Source organism: Macrotis lagotis, chromosome 6, assembly GCF_037893015.1.
Source record: "Macrotis lagotis isolate mMagLag1 chromosome 6, bilby.v1.9.chrom.fasta, whole genome shotgun sequence".
Lineage (NCBI taxonomy): Eukaryota > Metazoa > Chordata > Mammalia > Peramelemorphia > Peramelidae > Macrotis > Macrotis lagotis.
In genome coordinates this window covers 13,843,294-13,860,992 of record NC_133663.1, presented here as the reverse complement: position 1 = coordinate 13,860,992, position 17,699 = coordinate 13,843,294, and the positions used below count along the sequence as shown (strand labels likewise).

The 17,699-nt window shown below is 37.9% G+C and overlaps 1 long non-coding RNA gene and 1 pseudogene across 1 annotated transcript; both read right to left on the bottom strand.

The window, feature by feature from the left end:
- Positions 1 to 745: 745 nt before the first annotated feature.
- On the bottom strand, positions 746 to 1,591 carry LOC141492083 (eukaryotic translation initiation factor 3 subunit C pseudogene; annotated as a pseudogene).
- Positions 1,592 to 14,002: 12,411 nt separating this feature from the next.
- Positions 14,003 to 17,165, bottom strand: LOC141491905 (uncharacterized). Its single transcript, XR_012469799.1, has 3 exons — positions 17,087 to 17,165; positions 15,220 to 15,319; positions 14,003 to 14,053 (listed from the first exon to the last, which is right to left on the bottom strand). It is a non-coding gene; the product is annotated as an uncharacterized LOC141491905 (long non-coding RNA).
- Positions 17,166 to 17,699: the final 534 nt, after the last annotated feature.

Genomic DNA, 17,699 nt, shown 5'->3' with positions numbered 1-17,699 from the left:
GAAGCTCGTGGGAAGATCTAGGTCTATTGCTATCATGACTCTAGTGGGAGGTGGAGCAAGGCTGACTGGGATCTAAATATTTTAGTTCCAGTGTTTTGTAATTATAATCAATCAATCCACAAACATTCGTTAGGTATTAACTATGCTTCTGGCATTTGGCTTATCTCAGAGGATTAAGAAAAATAAAAAATAAAAACGTCAAAGCCATCCCTACCATCCAGGGATTTCCATCATATGAACAAATACTATATGAATGTGAGCTGCCATTATAAGGGGTTAGAAGTAGGAATTCATTTTAATTAATTAGTTTTTTATTTAGTGCCTGCTATACACAAGATACTGTGCTAAACCCTGAAGATATGAGTGCACAATCCAAACAATTCTTGCCAGCAAGGAGCTTATCTCTTTCTTGGGGCATACCACATCTAAACTGATACAAGGTAATTTGAGGATGGAAATAGTTCTCCCAACTTGGAAGGGGGAGGGGACTCAGGGGAACCTCTGTTTATGAGGTGGCCCCTGAGCTTGGGCTTGAAGGAAGATGATGACCATTTTAGGAGGCAGAGGTAAGGAGGTCATGTCTTCTGGCCATCCCAACTGATATTTTTTTTTTCTCAGAAGAATAGGGTCTGATCAAGGAGGTCCAGAACTGGGAGAGTAAGAAGTTCAAGGATCGCTGAGAAGGTCAATTTTGCTGAAATATAAAGGGTATGAAGGGATTTTGGAGACTGAATGGCTGATGGGTTCATAATGGAGCATTCAAGCAATAGGGAACCATGGAGGACATTGTTTTTTGGAAGTTACATTTCAGTTTAATTATTCTGCCTGTCCTGAGGTGGTTAGAAGGAAGCCATGACTGCTGTTGGCGGTAGCCTCCCCAACGCATGTCGTCTCCTTCAGTTTTTTGAGAGCCATCTTTCTCATCTCTAAAATAGCCTCCATTGGTACCTTGCTTGTGGTCAAAGACATGCTCATTATTTTCTACCAAGCTGCCCAATTTTTCTGCCAGTTTCAGACCAGACTCTACTGGACAGAGGTTTCAGTGTGGTACATCACCACAGTCTGTGTTGACTGGTCCAGAGAGACCACAAGCACTTCATTCATGATCATTTTACTGATTATTCTAGATTTTTCCACTCATCTTCTCATTAATGATAAAACTAGGGCAAATCTTCCAGTCATCCACCTTCATGGCTTTAGAAACTTCTACATATTCCCTCATTGACTCATTGACCAAGCAAGGGTTACCACTTACCTACTCTTAACTGGTGATGGAACTGTTTACTGATCATGAACCTCTGAGCATCACTTTCATGAGCTGCCAAGTATGGGATCTCTACAAGCATGGCAGATACCAAATAGGCACATTCAAGTAGCTCCAGGTTGATATGTAAGGGGAAAGGCTTCTGGCATCATCACGCCACCTTCTCTTTCTCCTGGTTTCATTCATATAGACTTCTGAGCAGCCAACTTTGCCCTAGAAGCTCCTTAGCATGGGCACTGGACTGAATGTCCAGAGGGCATTGCAATCCTTGGTTAAGTCCTGTCGCAAAGCACAGATCTGCCTAAAGATCAGGACTGCTCTCTTCATTTAATCATCTCTAGGCTGCCCATCAATTTCAGGATCAAATAGAAATCATCTGTTTTTCAAAGCTTTTCCATGATCTGGCTCCCTTTTCCCTTCTCAATCTCTTGGCTTCTTACTTTCACTAGACGTTCAACAATCCAATGACATCAGTTTCCTGCTCTTCCTTCTACATGTCTTTCCAACTCTGAATATTGTCTCAAGTGTCTGGCCTCCAGACTTCTCGGGCTTCCTTCAAGACCCATTTGAAAACCTCCTTTCTACAAGAAGTCTTTTCTAGACCTTCTTAATCTTAGTGTCATCCCTCCAAGATTACTCCCAATTAGATGTCTTGTTTAGATGTAGTTAGTTATTTGCTGTCTTCCCTGTTAGACTCTGAGCTTTTTCAGAGTGAGGGCTGTTTTTGCCTTTCTTTTTAGCCCTAGTTCCTAGCATATATTAGTCTAATTAATAATTGCTAAGTGATTAAATGACTACTAGCAAATTAGGAGCTGCAACTTGATTTTGTAGAAAAGCAGGGATAGGAGAAAAAAAGTTGAGCCAGCCATAATCAATGGTTTTGCCCTAGAGAAGCCAAATGTGCTCATTCTTGGAAACCATGGAGAAATTTGGGGTATGCAATGACAAATTTAGGAAGTGATGGTTCAAAGAAGTTTCTCAATACTTTCATACAGCTGTTCAACTTATACAGAGTTCAACAGGTTTTTTTTTTTCTAGAGGAAAGAGAATACATAGAGATAATTAATTTTTTTCTAGGGAGCTGAGAGGAAAGATGGATTAACCATAGTTAATTGGATCGTAGATCTTGAAGGGCTATCAGAGTCTACTCATTTTACAGGTGAGAAAAGCAATGACTTGCCTAAGGTCAAACAGCTAGGAAATATCACATTTGAATTCAAATCTTTCTGTAAGGGTCCAAACATTTCTCTCTTCATAGTTTCCACCCTTACGCTTACCCACAGCTAAGCGTCCAGGTAAATATAATATATAATGTATTCATTCTTCAGGGCAGCAAAGTCTAATGCCATCCCAATTGCAACTTGCCAAGTCTGATCCACCAGGAGGTGAGTGAATGGAGGTAAACCACCTTGTTCCTAGAGGAGATGAAGGGAAGGGATGTCATCAGTTTTGTTGAATGATCTCCTCTTCAGCCACCTGAGCTGTCAGTAACTTCCCAGTGGGGCCATCTAATCGTCACAGATGTCATTGACTGGTTTATTTTTACTTTTAGGTTTTTGCAAGGCAAATAGAGTTAAGTGGCTTGCCCAAGGCCACACAACTAGGTAAGGTAATTTATTAAGTGTCTGAGGTCGGATTTGAACTCAGGTACTCCTGACTCCAGGGCCAATGCTTTATCCACTGTGCCACCTAGCCACCCCTGACTGGTTTCTTTTAAAAACCAATTCTGGTCTCAGAAATCTAAGGCAGCCTGAAGCTGCAACTGGAAAATGACAGTTCAGCCCCAGGCCTTGCTAGAAAGGAGAGCAGTTGATCCGGATGCTAAGGGAGGTCAAGGGACCAGACATGAAGAGTGGGCAGAGAGTTGAGAAAACTTCTCTCATTTTACAAATAAGAAACCAGAGGCCAACAGAGAGAAAAGAGTGCCCCCAACTTCACCTAGGTAGTGAGTAGTCTACCTCAAATTTTCACCCATGTCCTCAGATTCCACACTGCCACATGATACCCCCAATGCACCAGCTCTTCAAATATCATTGACATCTAACCACCAGACCCTGCTAATTCCCAGTTACCTAACATTTTGAATGATCACAAATAGATGTGGAAAGATTTACTGGGGGTTATCAGTCTAGGGCAGAGAAAACAGATGGACAGAAATACAAAGTCCCGTTTCTGATAATTCTTGTTTTTGTTTTTTTGTTTTTTTGCAAGGCAAATGGGGTTAAGTGGCTTGCCCAAGGCCACACAGCTAGGTAATTATTAAGGGTCTGAGACCGGATTTGAACCCAGGTACTCCTGACTCCAAGGCCAGTGCTTTATCCACTACACCACCTAGCCGCCCCTTCTGATAATTCTTTAGAATGTGCAAGCTCAAGGGAAAAAAATTCCAGTAGCAAATTCATGATCACTATCTTCAATCCCCAGTAGAGGAGTTTTCCCCTTTTTATGGGAGTCAAAGAGCCATATTGTAGGACTTATGGGTCTGAGATCCTTGTGGATAAAGAAATAAAGAAAATAGATTTGTCTATATTCATCTTCAGTGGTCAAAACACCCCTTGACCCAGTCCATCTATAACTTCCAACTGAGTTCCTTCCATTCAATGTCCTCACTGGAGCCATTTCTAGTTCCATGGATGGTCAGTTTTACTCTTGGGTAGCTGGGTGAACTTAGGGAAGTTTAATCATTATTGTGAGTCTCAGTTCCCTGATGTTTGTGGTTGGACTTATAAAAACAAGGGATTGAATTCATCATCTCTAAGGTCCCTTTAGGTTCTAAAATTTAGTGATCTAAGGAATTAGCAATGGTCTGCTAAACTGCTGTGATTGGAGGGACTTTGGCAGGACCTTTGGTTAAGGTGCCAGAAATTATGTCATCCAACACCCTTTGGACCTTACAATTTTTTAGTCTTCCAGACTTCCTTAATAAGTTGGGGGAAAAGAAATGTAACAAGAAAGGAAAAAAAAACAAACACAACAGAATCCTTTAAGCCTCAATCTTTTCTTTGCAAGTACCCTTGTGGGAGGGAATAACAAATGAGGTCATTATTGATAATTAGTTGAGAGCACTAGTAACATGGGAGGAACCCAAGATGAGTACTTGGGAGAAGGTTGAAATTTAGGAAAAAGGGGACAGTGAATGAGAGAAAGGATGGTGGGAGGGCAGAAAAAGCCAACGTCACTTATATAATAGTATTGCCTGGTTCTAGTCATATATCCAAATTTCTGTTAGTCATATCATACACCGGTCCCAATGAAAGAAAGGTGGAGTTCAAATTCTTAGAATCATTATCTGTGGTATATATGGAAAGAGACAGATATATGCCATAGCCTAATATCTTTTAGACTAGACAATTAGCTAAAAATGATCTGAAGACACTCAGAAAAGGGAAGAAAGGATTGAATTATCTACTTGCTTTGGACAGCTCTTTCCTAGTCACTAAGATCTAAAGAAATCTGGAAATTTGGAGGATGTTGATCTTAGAATTTCATATGAAACAAAATTTTAAATAAATCATATGACTCTGACTATTTTAAAGTGACTAATTTTTGGTTTGCTTCTTTGGGAAGAATATACTTCCTTTCTCTGCTTCACAGGGCCTCATTCTCTTGGGTGAATATGATTACTGATATGTATTGATTTAATAAGAAAACAGTGATGAAAGTGATTCATCTAGTAGTTTCAATAAGCAAAGACATGGTATTCTTCAGAGTCCAATTTATTAAATATTTGAGTTTTGTTCTTCATTCATTCTATTGCTAATAAATGTTTTGATTATAAATTGAAGATTATCTTTTGAATGTCTATTTTTAAAATTTCTAAACATTATTTTGGAATGAAAAATACCAGGAGCATCTAATCAAATGAACGCTAAGAAAGGGACCAGGAATGCATCTCATGGAACCAATTTTTTTTGAGCAGGAGGGAAATAAGAAAGAGAGTTTTTCTTTTCCTTTTAACATTACTATTCCTACCCAATCAAAATAACATACTAAAATGTTATTATTTATATTTAATAAATGACTGATTACTTCTGAATGCAAGACTATCAGTTATAATATGGTTATAGCTAAAATAACTTGGCAGAATAAGGACAACAGTCATAGATTCCTCTAACCTTCTACTTCCTGTGGACCATTTTGTGGATACTCCTAAAGCTTCCCAATTACACTTTTAGAAAATCATTCCGAAATGCAAATGGATAAGTTCTTGTCAAGCAGCCATGAGAATGGGTAAGAGGAATGAGATTGGGGCCATACAACCACTGACTCAAATATGTCTTTTTCCACCCATTGACAAAGTCTATATTACAGCTGTGTATTTAAAAAAAACACATACATACAATGGTTGAAAACATTATTCAGTATCTAACTTCATAAAGCATTTTCAGACACATTGATCACTAGGAAGGATGAGGAATAGCATGATATTGAAATGAGCCAATCTATCATCAGTTAGGCAGGGTGCAGAATTTGTGGGGATTCTCCTTCAGCTGAGAAGTTAAGAGTGGTCAATATTTCCCTATAGGGCATGACATGATCAGGATCAGATTCACCATTATTTGGAGACATTTCAAGTGGATATTGGAGAAAGTCAGAACATTAGAGGGAAGAATATAAATGCCAGAAGTGAAAGAGTCAGAGACCTAGTACGGTTTCTGAAGTAGTTTGGTTTTTCAGGAACATTGCTTTGATGTGGAAAAGAAGACAAGAGAATACAGTAGGGGACTTGATAGTTTATTTAATAGCTGCACACTCAACTACAGGATTTGGAACACCTTTTATTTATTTTTTGTTTGTTTTGCAAGGCAATGAGGTTAAGTGACTTGTCAAGGTCACACAGCTAAGGTAGATTTGAACTCAGTTCCTCCTTATTCCAGGGTGGTGTTCTAACCACTATACCACCTGATCGCCCCTAGAACATCTTTTGTTACAAAGGTCTCAGTGAGATGAGAAAAGCTCCACACTTATCCAAGGGATTCAGATCTACCATAGTTGGTGGTCCCTGAAAGTCCCAGTCTGAAATAGTGACCCATCACGGGTCCTTAAATAGTTGACCTTCCAAATAAACAAAAAACAAAACAATGATAACTATCCAAAACTGAAATCAATTGCCTCAAAAAGGAATGGTTTCTCTTGTAAGAGTCTTCCAACAAAGTCTGAACGAATACTTGGTTGTAGTAGTTGGTTTTTTGTTTGTTTTATTCTTGTTTTTATTGTCTTTCATGAACTGTAGTAAATGGCCTCTAAGGTTTCTTCCTTATTTTGTGATTTTTTTTGCTCAATCAAAAATACTTACTGTCTTAGATACTGGTAATAAAAAGAAGAAAAATGAAACAGTCCTTCCCCCCATTACAGGACATTGCATTTCATCACTGAAAATGGTTTAAATCCTTTTACAAAGCCCATCCCTTTTCCATTCAAACTCCCCATCCATTTTAATGTGAGCCCTTGGCTTCTGTGCTCACATTTTCCCTTCATTTCAAACCCCAGATAGGTTTGAGGCAATGTTGGTAAGTATCTTGCACTCTGCAAATTTGCTGCAAAATATCATTTTGGCTTTTTTAAAGAATGGAATATGATGTAGGTACTTGTCCAGTGAGGATGTCCACATTATCCATAATGCCTTGCAAAGATTTTATGTCTGTGATTAGCCACTAAGATGAAAAAAGTCAGTTAAAAACGAGCACACTTGAGAGCAATTTTCCATGACTATTTTTTTATGTCTACAGTGATTTGTCTCTGTGAGATAGTAACCGCAGAAGTCAATGGAGGGAACGGGGGATTAGTCTGAGGGAAACTCCAAATCATCAATATATTTCTGGACAATCTAGTTTGTTCAAAAGGATGTGCTATATGCAGTCTTCACATCCAAAAGGAATCATCATTCAAAGCAACCAGACCATCTATTCTTTTACCCCAACTCCATCAGAAACAAGGATACACCTTCTACTTTCCCAAATTTCCAATCATAAACCATATAAATTGCTTGATTACATTTTGAGGGGGTGATTAGTTTCTTTTTCAAATGATGATAATTCTCTGATTCACTTTGGCACTGATAGAACTTGCAATCTTTGGTAATTCTCACATTTGATAATCATTTTGGCTTCATAGATAAAGTCTACTGATAATATCAATTTAGAAATGAAAAGATTTAACTGACATCACTCTTGCATGCTTCTTCTTTCTTCTTGTACAGAGTAGATCAATTCCATTGAAAGTTGCAGTTTGATTTTCCAAACATTATGTTAATCAATATAATGATTTTGCAAAGTATTTCTGTAAGTTATAGGCAGTACATTTTCTAAGAACATTCAAGGAGGAAAAAAAATGAATGGTTAAAATTGGTTTTGAAAGGTGATAAATTAGAATTCCAAACAACATATATGCTGAAGCTCACAAGATATTTTGAGTGTCATTGTCAGATTTCTCTTCTCTTCGTTCAGTTCTCTTGGGACCATCCACACAACGGCATTTACTCAAATGTCTTTCATCAATCAAAATTATTAGTTTGTTCTAGCTTGCAGTTATTTCCATCCAGATTTGAAAACTAACGTGTGCATAAAAACAATCCCAAATAGAGCTGAAAATCCCATGGATGATTTGGATGCATGAGTTGTTAAGGGTTAAATGACAATTAATTCATTGCTATCACCCATCTATTCATCACAACATAGGTGGGGAGCTAAACCACCTGATGATGGTTGATGTGCGATGTGTGATGATGAATGGCGCTCATTGCTCTTCTATGTCAAAGGACTCTGAAAAAGCCAAAAAATCAAATCTTTGTAATTATCATCTTTTTCCCTCCCTCATTGGTCCAGCCCAATTAGTGTCTTGCACAGAGCATCTGTTCAATAAATATTTCCAGAAAAAAATGAATGAATGAAAACTTCATCCATTTTTAATTATGCTAATCTTTAATGATACAAATTGCTCTATTTCTTCAAATTTTCTTTTAAGTGTGCAAATTATTTCTTGGGCAACTTTCACCAGAACAGTTACAGAAGTGCCTGAAAAATATAGAGAATACAAGATTCTTTCATGCTTATTTTTGGTTTATTATTTTTTAAAAGCATTTTATTTGGTAGGAAAGAACTCTCTCTCTCTCTCTCTCTCTCTCTCTCTCTCTCTCTCTCTCTCTCTCTCTCTCTCTCTCTCTCTCTCTCTCTCTCTCCCCTTCCACCCCCCCCACAGGCACAGGCTCTCTTCTGACCATTCATCCATGGATCAATATTTCCTTTTAAGTTACAGGGGCAGCTAGGTGGCATAGTGGATAGACCACCAGTCCTGAAATCAGGAGGACCTGAGCTCATATCCAACCTCAGACACTTAATAACTACCTAGCTGTGTGACCTTGGATAAATCACTTAACCCCATTGCCTTAAATTAAAAATTAAAACTTAAAAAGACCAAATGTCAAGAATAATTTTGTTCAGTGGTCTTTTGACCAGAAACAGAGAGATGTATGTTTACTGGAGGTGTTTTAAGTGATATTAGAGAAGATCCAGGATAGAGTCCAAAATGAAAAATATTTTCTTGCAGATGGTGAAGTTAGGGCTGCTCTGTTTGTGAATAACATTAGTTTAGTTTCAATAAGTTCCAAAACATTTAGAACTTTGGTAAAAGATTTCTAATGACTCCAAGGAATTTGGTTATACTTCACATGTGAAAGGTGAAGTGATTAAAAAAAATCTGTTTCTCATACTATGACCTGCAACAAGATAAATAAATTATACAGCTTGCTTATCAGCACCTTTGGGATATTTCATTCAAATACAGAGTTAGTTCAGAAGTAATAGGAGAGAGAGCAGAGTTCAATTGCTTTCAGAAAATTGCACAGCCACTTTGATGATGACTTTAATGTTTTTACCAGAATCAAGATATCTTTTTAAAGTCAATATTTTTGACAGACCAGTATTATAGAATTCTAAGACATGGAGCATAATAATCTCAGAAAAACTGAAGATGAATATCATGCAGAGGGCAATGTAAAAGTATATGGTAGGGAGCAAGCTATGACACATAATAATTGAGAAACTTCAAGAAGAAGAGGAATGGAGGATGTCTTCAGGAAACATATACATCTTAAATATATACATACATATGCTAGAAAAGTCTATATGCTAGAAAAGATATAATTATCTAATATCGCTAAAAGATATAACACTAATATCCACCTAGCTACATATATATTTGAAAAAAACAGATGGAATGATCCCATGGAAAGGGTGAGGGATGAAGGTAGATGACCTAAGCATTCCTTTGTAAAACCAAGAAGGTTCCCTAACACCTTAAGTGGACTCCTCCAATGGCAAATCTATGAAAGGACATGGATAAGAATCTCACAGATAAGAATTTATCTTTGTTGCCAGAGGGAAGATCCAAATGAATCTCAGATTCATTGAATTGTTTGAGGATATCTGCGAATATGGTTATAGTCCATGAACTAAGGGAAAACTGTATGGCAGGGTACATAGAGGTTTTTTTGTTTGTTTTGTTTTGTTTTTAGATTTTTGCAAGGCAAATAGGGTTGAGTTAGCTTGCCCAAGGCCACACAGCTAGGTAATTATTAAGTGTTTGAGGCCTGAGGCCAGATTTGAACTCAGGTACTCCTGACTCCAGGGCTGGTGCTCTATCCACTGCACCACCTAGCCGCCCCAACATAGAGTTTAAAGATGGAATTGGGAAGTTTGGGGTTCAAGGCTACCTCTAACACTTATAGGGTGTGTGACCAGTGGAAAAAATTACTTAATCCTTTAAGTCTCAAGCTCCTACCTAAGACAATGCAATTAACTGTGTTGATGGAGAAAGTTTTTGTATGGACAAAATTTTAGGTCTCTGACCTATGATTTTATTAAGTGTTTTCAGTTTCATTGAGATAGAAATCAATGGTGATTAGGGTATTGAGCCACAGAAGGAGCAACAATCTCTATGTGATTCTTTTTTTTACTGTAACTATTGCAACAAAACAAATGCTCAGTTTATTAGAACTGTGACTGAGGAAATAACTGGGAAAGAGACTAGGATATGAAGAGCAAGGCTCTAATGTGAGTTAGCATGGGCAACTCAACCTTTTGAGGTCTCATTTCCTGTAAAATGAATTAAAGTTAGATGATTTTTTTAAATGTCCCTTTTTGCTCTGAATTTATAGTATTGTTTCCATCATCCTAGTGAGCTGTGATCTCATTGATGTCTGTCTTACTGAGGTATAGCAAAACAATCATGAATTCTCTAGTCTGCATCTTTCAATTGATTCTCCTTAAAGACTCAACCAATCAATTGTCAAGCATTTATTAATTACCTGTTATTTGCAAAGTTTTGTTCTAGGTTTTAGGAACAAAAATGCCTCTCAAGGAAGTTATATTCCATTGGGAAAGGTATTCTGTACATGTATTTAACTAGAGAAAATATATCCAGAATAAATGTGGGATGATTTTTTTTATTGAAATGACAGTGATGAGTGGCCTAAACAGCTACAAGATCACGAAAAGTCATACAGAAGTGCTCATTTTTTACCTAAGTTTCAAAGGAGATCTGGTTTTCCAAGATGCAAAGGTGAAGAGTGAAATCCAGACAGAAGTCATAAGGCATGGAGATAGGAGATATGGGAGGAAAAGCAGATAAGTCAATTTGGTTGGTCCATAAAGAAAATGAAAGGGAGTGAAGGAAGGATAGAAATGTAGCTTAGAGCTATGTCATTAAAGGAGAAATAAAAGGAGTTTGAATCTGATCTGGTATTGGCAGATTGGCAAAAGGAAACCACTGACATTTATGAGCAGTACGTGACCTGGTCAGAGTTATTCTACAGGAATATCACTGGCATCTGTGTAGAGAGGCAACAGAAGATTAAAGGAAATCATGAAAAAGATGAAGAAATATTTAATTAGGGAGTTGGCTGTGGAGAGGAGAGAAGCAAGGAGATGAAGGAGACAATAGGGAGGTAGAGTTGACCCGACTTGGCTGCAGATTGGGTGTACGGGAGGAGTGACAGAGAGGAATGAAGTTTATTTGACATCTTCCTCCAGGTCTTTTAATCTCCCACCTGTTTTCATATAATCATCAAAATAGATAGACTACTAGTCAGTTGGGTGAAAAAAGAAATCAGTCAAACTATTTTATAGACAAATTTTCAGTTTCACAGCACTCTCAACAAGTTTATGGTCCTCTTACAGAGGCAAGAAGACATAAAATAAGCAGAAGTTAATACCAAAGGTTAGGAGAAGCCTCATTTAGGATGCAGTAAAAGCAGAATTCTTTGAAGGCAGTGAAGGAGTCTTTGAGGCATGAGGGAGGAAGATGAACATTGCAGAAAGGGCAATGACCTGGGACTAGGGGATAGAGTGTTAAGTAGAGGGAATAGGTAGCCATGCCACTATATTGACTAGAAAGGAAGCACATGAAGAAAAATCATATATAGTAAAAACTTTATAGGAACAATATAGGAAAGTTGTTAGGAAATAAATTCTGAAGGGCTTTAAATGCCAGACCAAAGATTTTCCCCTTTTTTTCCTAGGTTCTCTAAGGTGTTTGAAAGTTTGAGGTAGTGAAGTGACATGGTCAGATCTGTGTTTGTAGTCCTGTTGAGGATGGATTGGAGAAGGGAGCAATAGTCATGGGAAGAGGTGATAAAGGTCCAAAAAAGGAAATAGCCTGGGTGAATGGAGCCAAGGGGATGAACAATGTTGTAGGCAGGGTCATCAACCTTTGGCAACTGATTGGCTGTGGGCCTGGAGAGAGGGAGGAGCCAAAGATTATCCCAAGAAACCAATTATGTTTGAGGGATATTTGTGAATAAAGTAAAGATAAACTAATCAATTTATCATCTTCCCTAGATTCTCAGGGAGGCTAACAAATATGGAATGTATATTCAGGTTAGATTGATTCCTAATACTTTCAGTTATTCATGTTAAATTTTAAGGTAGTTAAATAGCTATTAAAAAAACCACAAAGAAACCCAGAGTTAGGATTTTCATGTAGGTAGGGATTTTTAGCAACAGAAAATTCCTCTACTGATGCAAGTCTACACCTATCCTGCATCTTGGACATTTAGGAAGGCAATGGAGGCACTGCTTGTCCAGGGTCATATGGCATGTGTTAGATTCTGAGGTCAGCTCTTTATTTATTATGCTATGTTGCATGTTGGTTTAATTAAAACAATTAAAATTAATTAATAAAATTAATAGTTCAGTATATATATATATATATGTCTTGCATTTTACAATTTGCAAGAGGTTTTCACATATATTTTCTTTTTTTATTATTATATAAATGTTTTATTTGTTTGTCTAATTGCATACAATGGTAGTTTCTACCAATGTTTTTTGGTGAGGTTTTGAGGTTTACAATTTTTCTCCCTTCCCTCTAACAGAAGGCAATCTGATATAGACTTTACATTTGCATCTATGATAAGCATAGATCGTAATGAATTTGTTGTGACAGAGGAATCAGATCCAATAGGAAGGAAGAAAACATTAAAGATAGCAAAATTACATGTTATTGAACTTTTAAAAATTGAAGATAATAACTCTGGTCTTCATTTAGGCACCACAGTTCCTTCTCCATCACAGGTCCCCTAAAATTGTCCCTGATTATTGCACTGATGGAATGATGGAAGTCTATTAAGGTTGATCATCACCCCCATGTTGCTGTTAGGATGTCCAACTTTCTTCTGGATCTACTCATCTCACTCAGCATCAGTTCATGCAGGTCTTTCCAGGCTTTTCTGAAATCCCATCCCTTATGATTTCTTACAGAATAGTAGTGTTCCATCACATACATATTCACATAGATTTTTCTGATCCGATCTAAGGAGGACAAATACAGCCCCCAGTATACAGATGCAAATACTGAGGCTTAGAGATCTTAATTGATATGAAATCAGAATTTGGTAGTGGAGGCACTGAGATACAAGCCTGGATTTTTTGTTCCCTTTCACAATACTACCCTTCCTCAGAGTGGTACATAAATTCCATTTTTGGTTCTATCATCATACATTCAGATTATATGTTTTGCAGTAATTTCTATACATCCTTCATTTGATATCCTTTACAAATGATTGCATTTAAAAAAATAAATGATTGCATTCTTTCTAAATTCAAAAAGCCATTGATGTTGGATTCAGTCCCTTTTTTGTTATGAAAGTTGAGGAATAAATATACCTTTGCTTAGAAGAAAAAGAATTTACCATGGGACATAGCTTTCTTTGTAAATTAGAAACACAATGATAATAAAGCTGTATTGTCAGGATAGTTTTTATACTCAAGTAACAGAGTCCTTAATTCAACAACGCCGTTATCCTTGAAGCTGACCTTCTCCCAGTCATGGATTGTTGGCATTTAATATTCAAGCTTCCTAATTCTTTTTTGAAAGCCTGTCACAAGAGAAGCATGTTGGAGAATGCATAATGATTTATTTAGTCTCAGCACTCCTCCCAGATAGGGAGCCAAAGAAAAGGGAAAAAAAGATCAGTATATTTTCTTTGTATTAAGAAGAAAGATCATTTGTGAAATGATCTAGCTAACAGAAAACCAAGAAAAAATTTAGACCACTCTGATTGAGAGCCATCACATGCCTCCAGTCTGTGGAAACTGGAGCATTATCGATGTACAAAGGATTTGGGATGTTGGGTTTTAAAGAAGTGTCTTATAAGATAAAAGGGTTTTGTCCCTTATGTTGACCCTGGGTGGATCTGTGATCCAAGGAGTTAGTGTTCCAAAGTCATGGATTTCATTTTCCGTCACAAATTTTATTTCAGGAATCCATCATTCAGAAGTCTGGTGTTGTCCTCTGAAATAAAAGACAGGAAAAAGTGTTGATTGGCAGATTATCCCCTCCCACTCCTGTTATTATTCAGTCATTTTTTTCAGTTGTGTCTGACTCTTCATTACCCCATTTGGGTTTTACTCGATAGAGATACTGGAATGGTTTGGCATTTCTTTCTCCAGCTCATTTTTACAGATAAGGAAACTGAGGCAAATAGATTCCAGTGACTTGCCCAGCATCACACACCTAGTAAAGAGTTTGAGGACAAATTTAAACTTATGAAGGTGGGTCTTCGGGACTCCAGGTCAGGCACCCTATCTATTGTGCCTCCTACCTGCCCAAATATAATTTCAATGAACAATAATTAGCTCTGAGATCATTTAATTCTACTTTTTCATTTTACAGATGGAAACTGAGAGCTGTAGGATGGAATTATCTGAACACTGAAATGGAACTGGAAGCTTTAGCATTAATAAGATCTACTGTGGGCCAGACACTGTGCATTGGATTCAGTCAGAATTCAAATAAACAACTGGTTGCTTGGCAAAGGAAAATCGAGTCTAATTCAAGAAAATTAGTGTCTGAGCTTCACTCCCCCAGACACTCCCCCTCACCTCCCTATTCGTTCTCTGCTTAGTTAAAGTGCCAGCAGGGGAATCCATTCTGGATAGGAACAGCATCCAAGGTTGAGCGGGGTATCTGATGCTGCCATGGCCCTGTCTTGGCCATTAAGCTTGACTTGAGTTTGTGTTAGCAGAATGGAAAGGCGGGCTACATCTGAGCTGCTATATTGTTTGGGTCAGAATAGATTGACTTCAAGGAGAGAAGGCCCAGGCAGGCCTAAATGTGTGGAGGAAGCACCTGCTCTCTTTTCTACATTGGTTATGTGGCCAAAATTCTGGATGAGGGTTTAATTACTTGTTTCCTCTTAGGTAAGACATAGGGAAGGGAGGGGGGCGGTATTAATGAATGCAAAGCTGGATTTTTATTTTTGGTGATGACGTATGTCCTTTGTTTTTGAAGAAGACCATGACATCAGGGAGGTGATGCCATGACAAGCCCATGAAGTGGATTTGAGTGAGGAGAGCTGTGCAGAAGTCCCCAGCCTCTCTCAGAGCCATCCAGGTCCAGTGGCCAGGATGACTGGAGATGACCCTACATGGGAGACAATCAGGGGTGAAGTGACTTACCCAAGGTCACACAGCTAGTTATTGTCAAGTATCTCAATCTGGATACAAACTCCTGTCTTCCTGATGCCAAGGTCAGTGTTCTGTTCTCCACCGAACTGCTCTTATTTTGGTAAAAACAAACAAACAAACAAACAAACAAACAGTGAAACCCTGATGGACTTGGTAAGTGGTCACTTGCTTATTAATATCATATGGAAATGGAGCAAGTTGGTAGCGTGGATCTGTAAACTGGGACTTCAGGAGATGGTAGGTTATGGTTAAGGTTAGGGATAGTAAAGGGTCCTAAACCTAGAGCTAGAAGGGACCTTAGAGGTCCTAGAGGCCACTCTCCCCATTTTAAATATAAGGAAACTGGGGCTTAATTGATCATTTATTCAACATCATTTTAGGTGCTACATACACAAATACAAGGAAGGAAAAAAATCCTGACACATGATGAACAAACATTTTAATGGAAGGATACATGTGTGAACATATACATGTATATGAATGGTCTAGGAGATTATATCTACATATACAACACAGAAATATACAACTCATAAATATACATGTGTTTATGGTCTAGATTATATCTACATACAACACATACAAACATAAATTTACATACACATACGTATATGTGTGTGCATGCAGTACCATGAGTCTGGAAGGAGGATGAGGATTCTGAGGATGGAGGTGAGGAAGGAGTACATTCCAAGTATCAAGGAAAGATAGACAAGGTTAAGTACTGTAGAGATTGAGAGACAGAGACAGAGATAGAAAGGCAGACAGAGAAAGAAACCCAGAAATAGAGACAGATTTGAAGAAAGAGAGAGGAGACACAAAAAGAGAAACAAACAGAGTCAGAGAACCAGAAAAGGAGAAAAGTGAGAGATACTTGTATTATTATCTCCAAGTTAATGGACCCCAAGAAGATAAAATTTGATTTTCTGTTTTCGTTTTGCAATGAAGGAAACCAGGAACTTCATTTTAAGAACATAATAAGTTGGGCTGTTGTAGAACATGGTTGTAGCTTTGCTCATCCTGAAGAGCAGCACTTCTGCCTGCTAGGTGATTTCTGCCTTTTGCCAGATGCTGAGCAGCTGTGTTTCCCATAGACAAGTAGGACTTTGCAGGAAAACACCCTTTTAATGACTCAAAATGGCGAAAAGCTGTTTTGCATAACTTAGTCATGGAGCCAAACCAAAATCTCCTTAGTTCAAAAAAATCACTTTAAAACAACACTCAGATTTTTTTTCTTGAGCCTCCCAGCCATTCCAGGTTGGAAGCCACAATGACATTACATAGCTGATGCTCCTGGCTCATCTAGAGATGGGTGATTTTGCCCAGAACACTTGTGTTGTAAAAGGGGCCTCAAATGGGTTTCTGAAGAAGGTGATATGTTCTTCAGGCTTATTTTTCTAGCTTTGGGAGCTACCGCTAAGCATTTCCAGAAAGATCACCCATAAGGTGATTTAGTCATTTAAGTTTTCTTTTCGTTTTTGGTTTTTGCAAGGCAATGGAGTTATGTGACTTGTCCAAGGTCACAGCTAGGTAATTATTAAGTGTCTGAGCTCAGATTTGAACTCAAGTCCTCCTGACTCCAGGGCTGGTGCTTTATTCATTAATTACGTTTTCTTAAAAACACACAGAATAGAATATTCTTTTTTCCAAGAATGTGGTGTGTGTGTGTGGGGGGGGAGCATTGACATCATTTTCCTGTGAGCACCCTGCTTCCTCCACAATTTGTAGACTCAAGGAGAAGCTATTTCAGGTCATATTTTAGGACGGAAAAGCACAATCCCTTGGTCCATGGTTCATGAGATGGGTCCTAGATCTAGGGTTGGGAGGGATTTCAGAGTCACCTAAGACAGGGAGCTAAATTAACCTATTCAATATGCCACATCCATGAAGCATCTGAGGTAGAATTTGAATCCACATCCTCTTGTGAGAGCCAGCTCTCTTTCCATCACCTGTAAATGAGATATCAGAGTTAATGTTCTGATACGCCTTGAATTGAAAGAAAGGATATTTTCTTGAAGAGTCTTTATGTTTTACAGAGAGTAGGAGCAAATATATCACTGTTTAGCCTATTGAGGAATCTAGAATTAGAAGAAACAAATCCTTAATTCAAGAAGAGATTATCTCTTTCTTGGAAGACTATGCTATGTTCTTCTATCTATCTATCTATCTATCTATCTATCTATCTATCTATCTATTCATTCATTCATTATTTATTTATTTGGTTTTTGCAAGGCAATAGGGTTAAGTGGTTTGCCCAAGGCCACACAGCTAGATAATTATTAAACATCTGAGGCTGCATTTGAACTCAGGTCCTCCTGACTTCAGGGCTGGTGCTCTATCCACTGGGCCACTTAGCCACCCCCAATTTATTTTTAATTTATGGAATAAACAAGCATTTCTATAACATATTATAATAAAAAAGATGATTGCACATGAAAGCCTATTAAGTACAATTTACTATTGCTTTTAAATATATT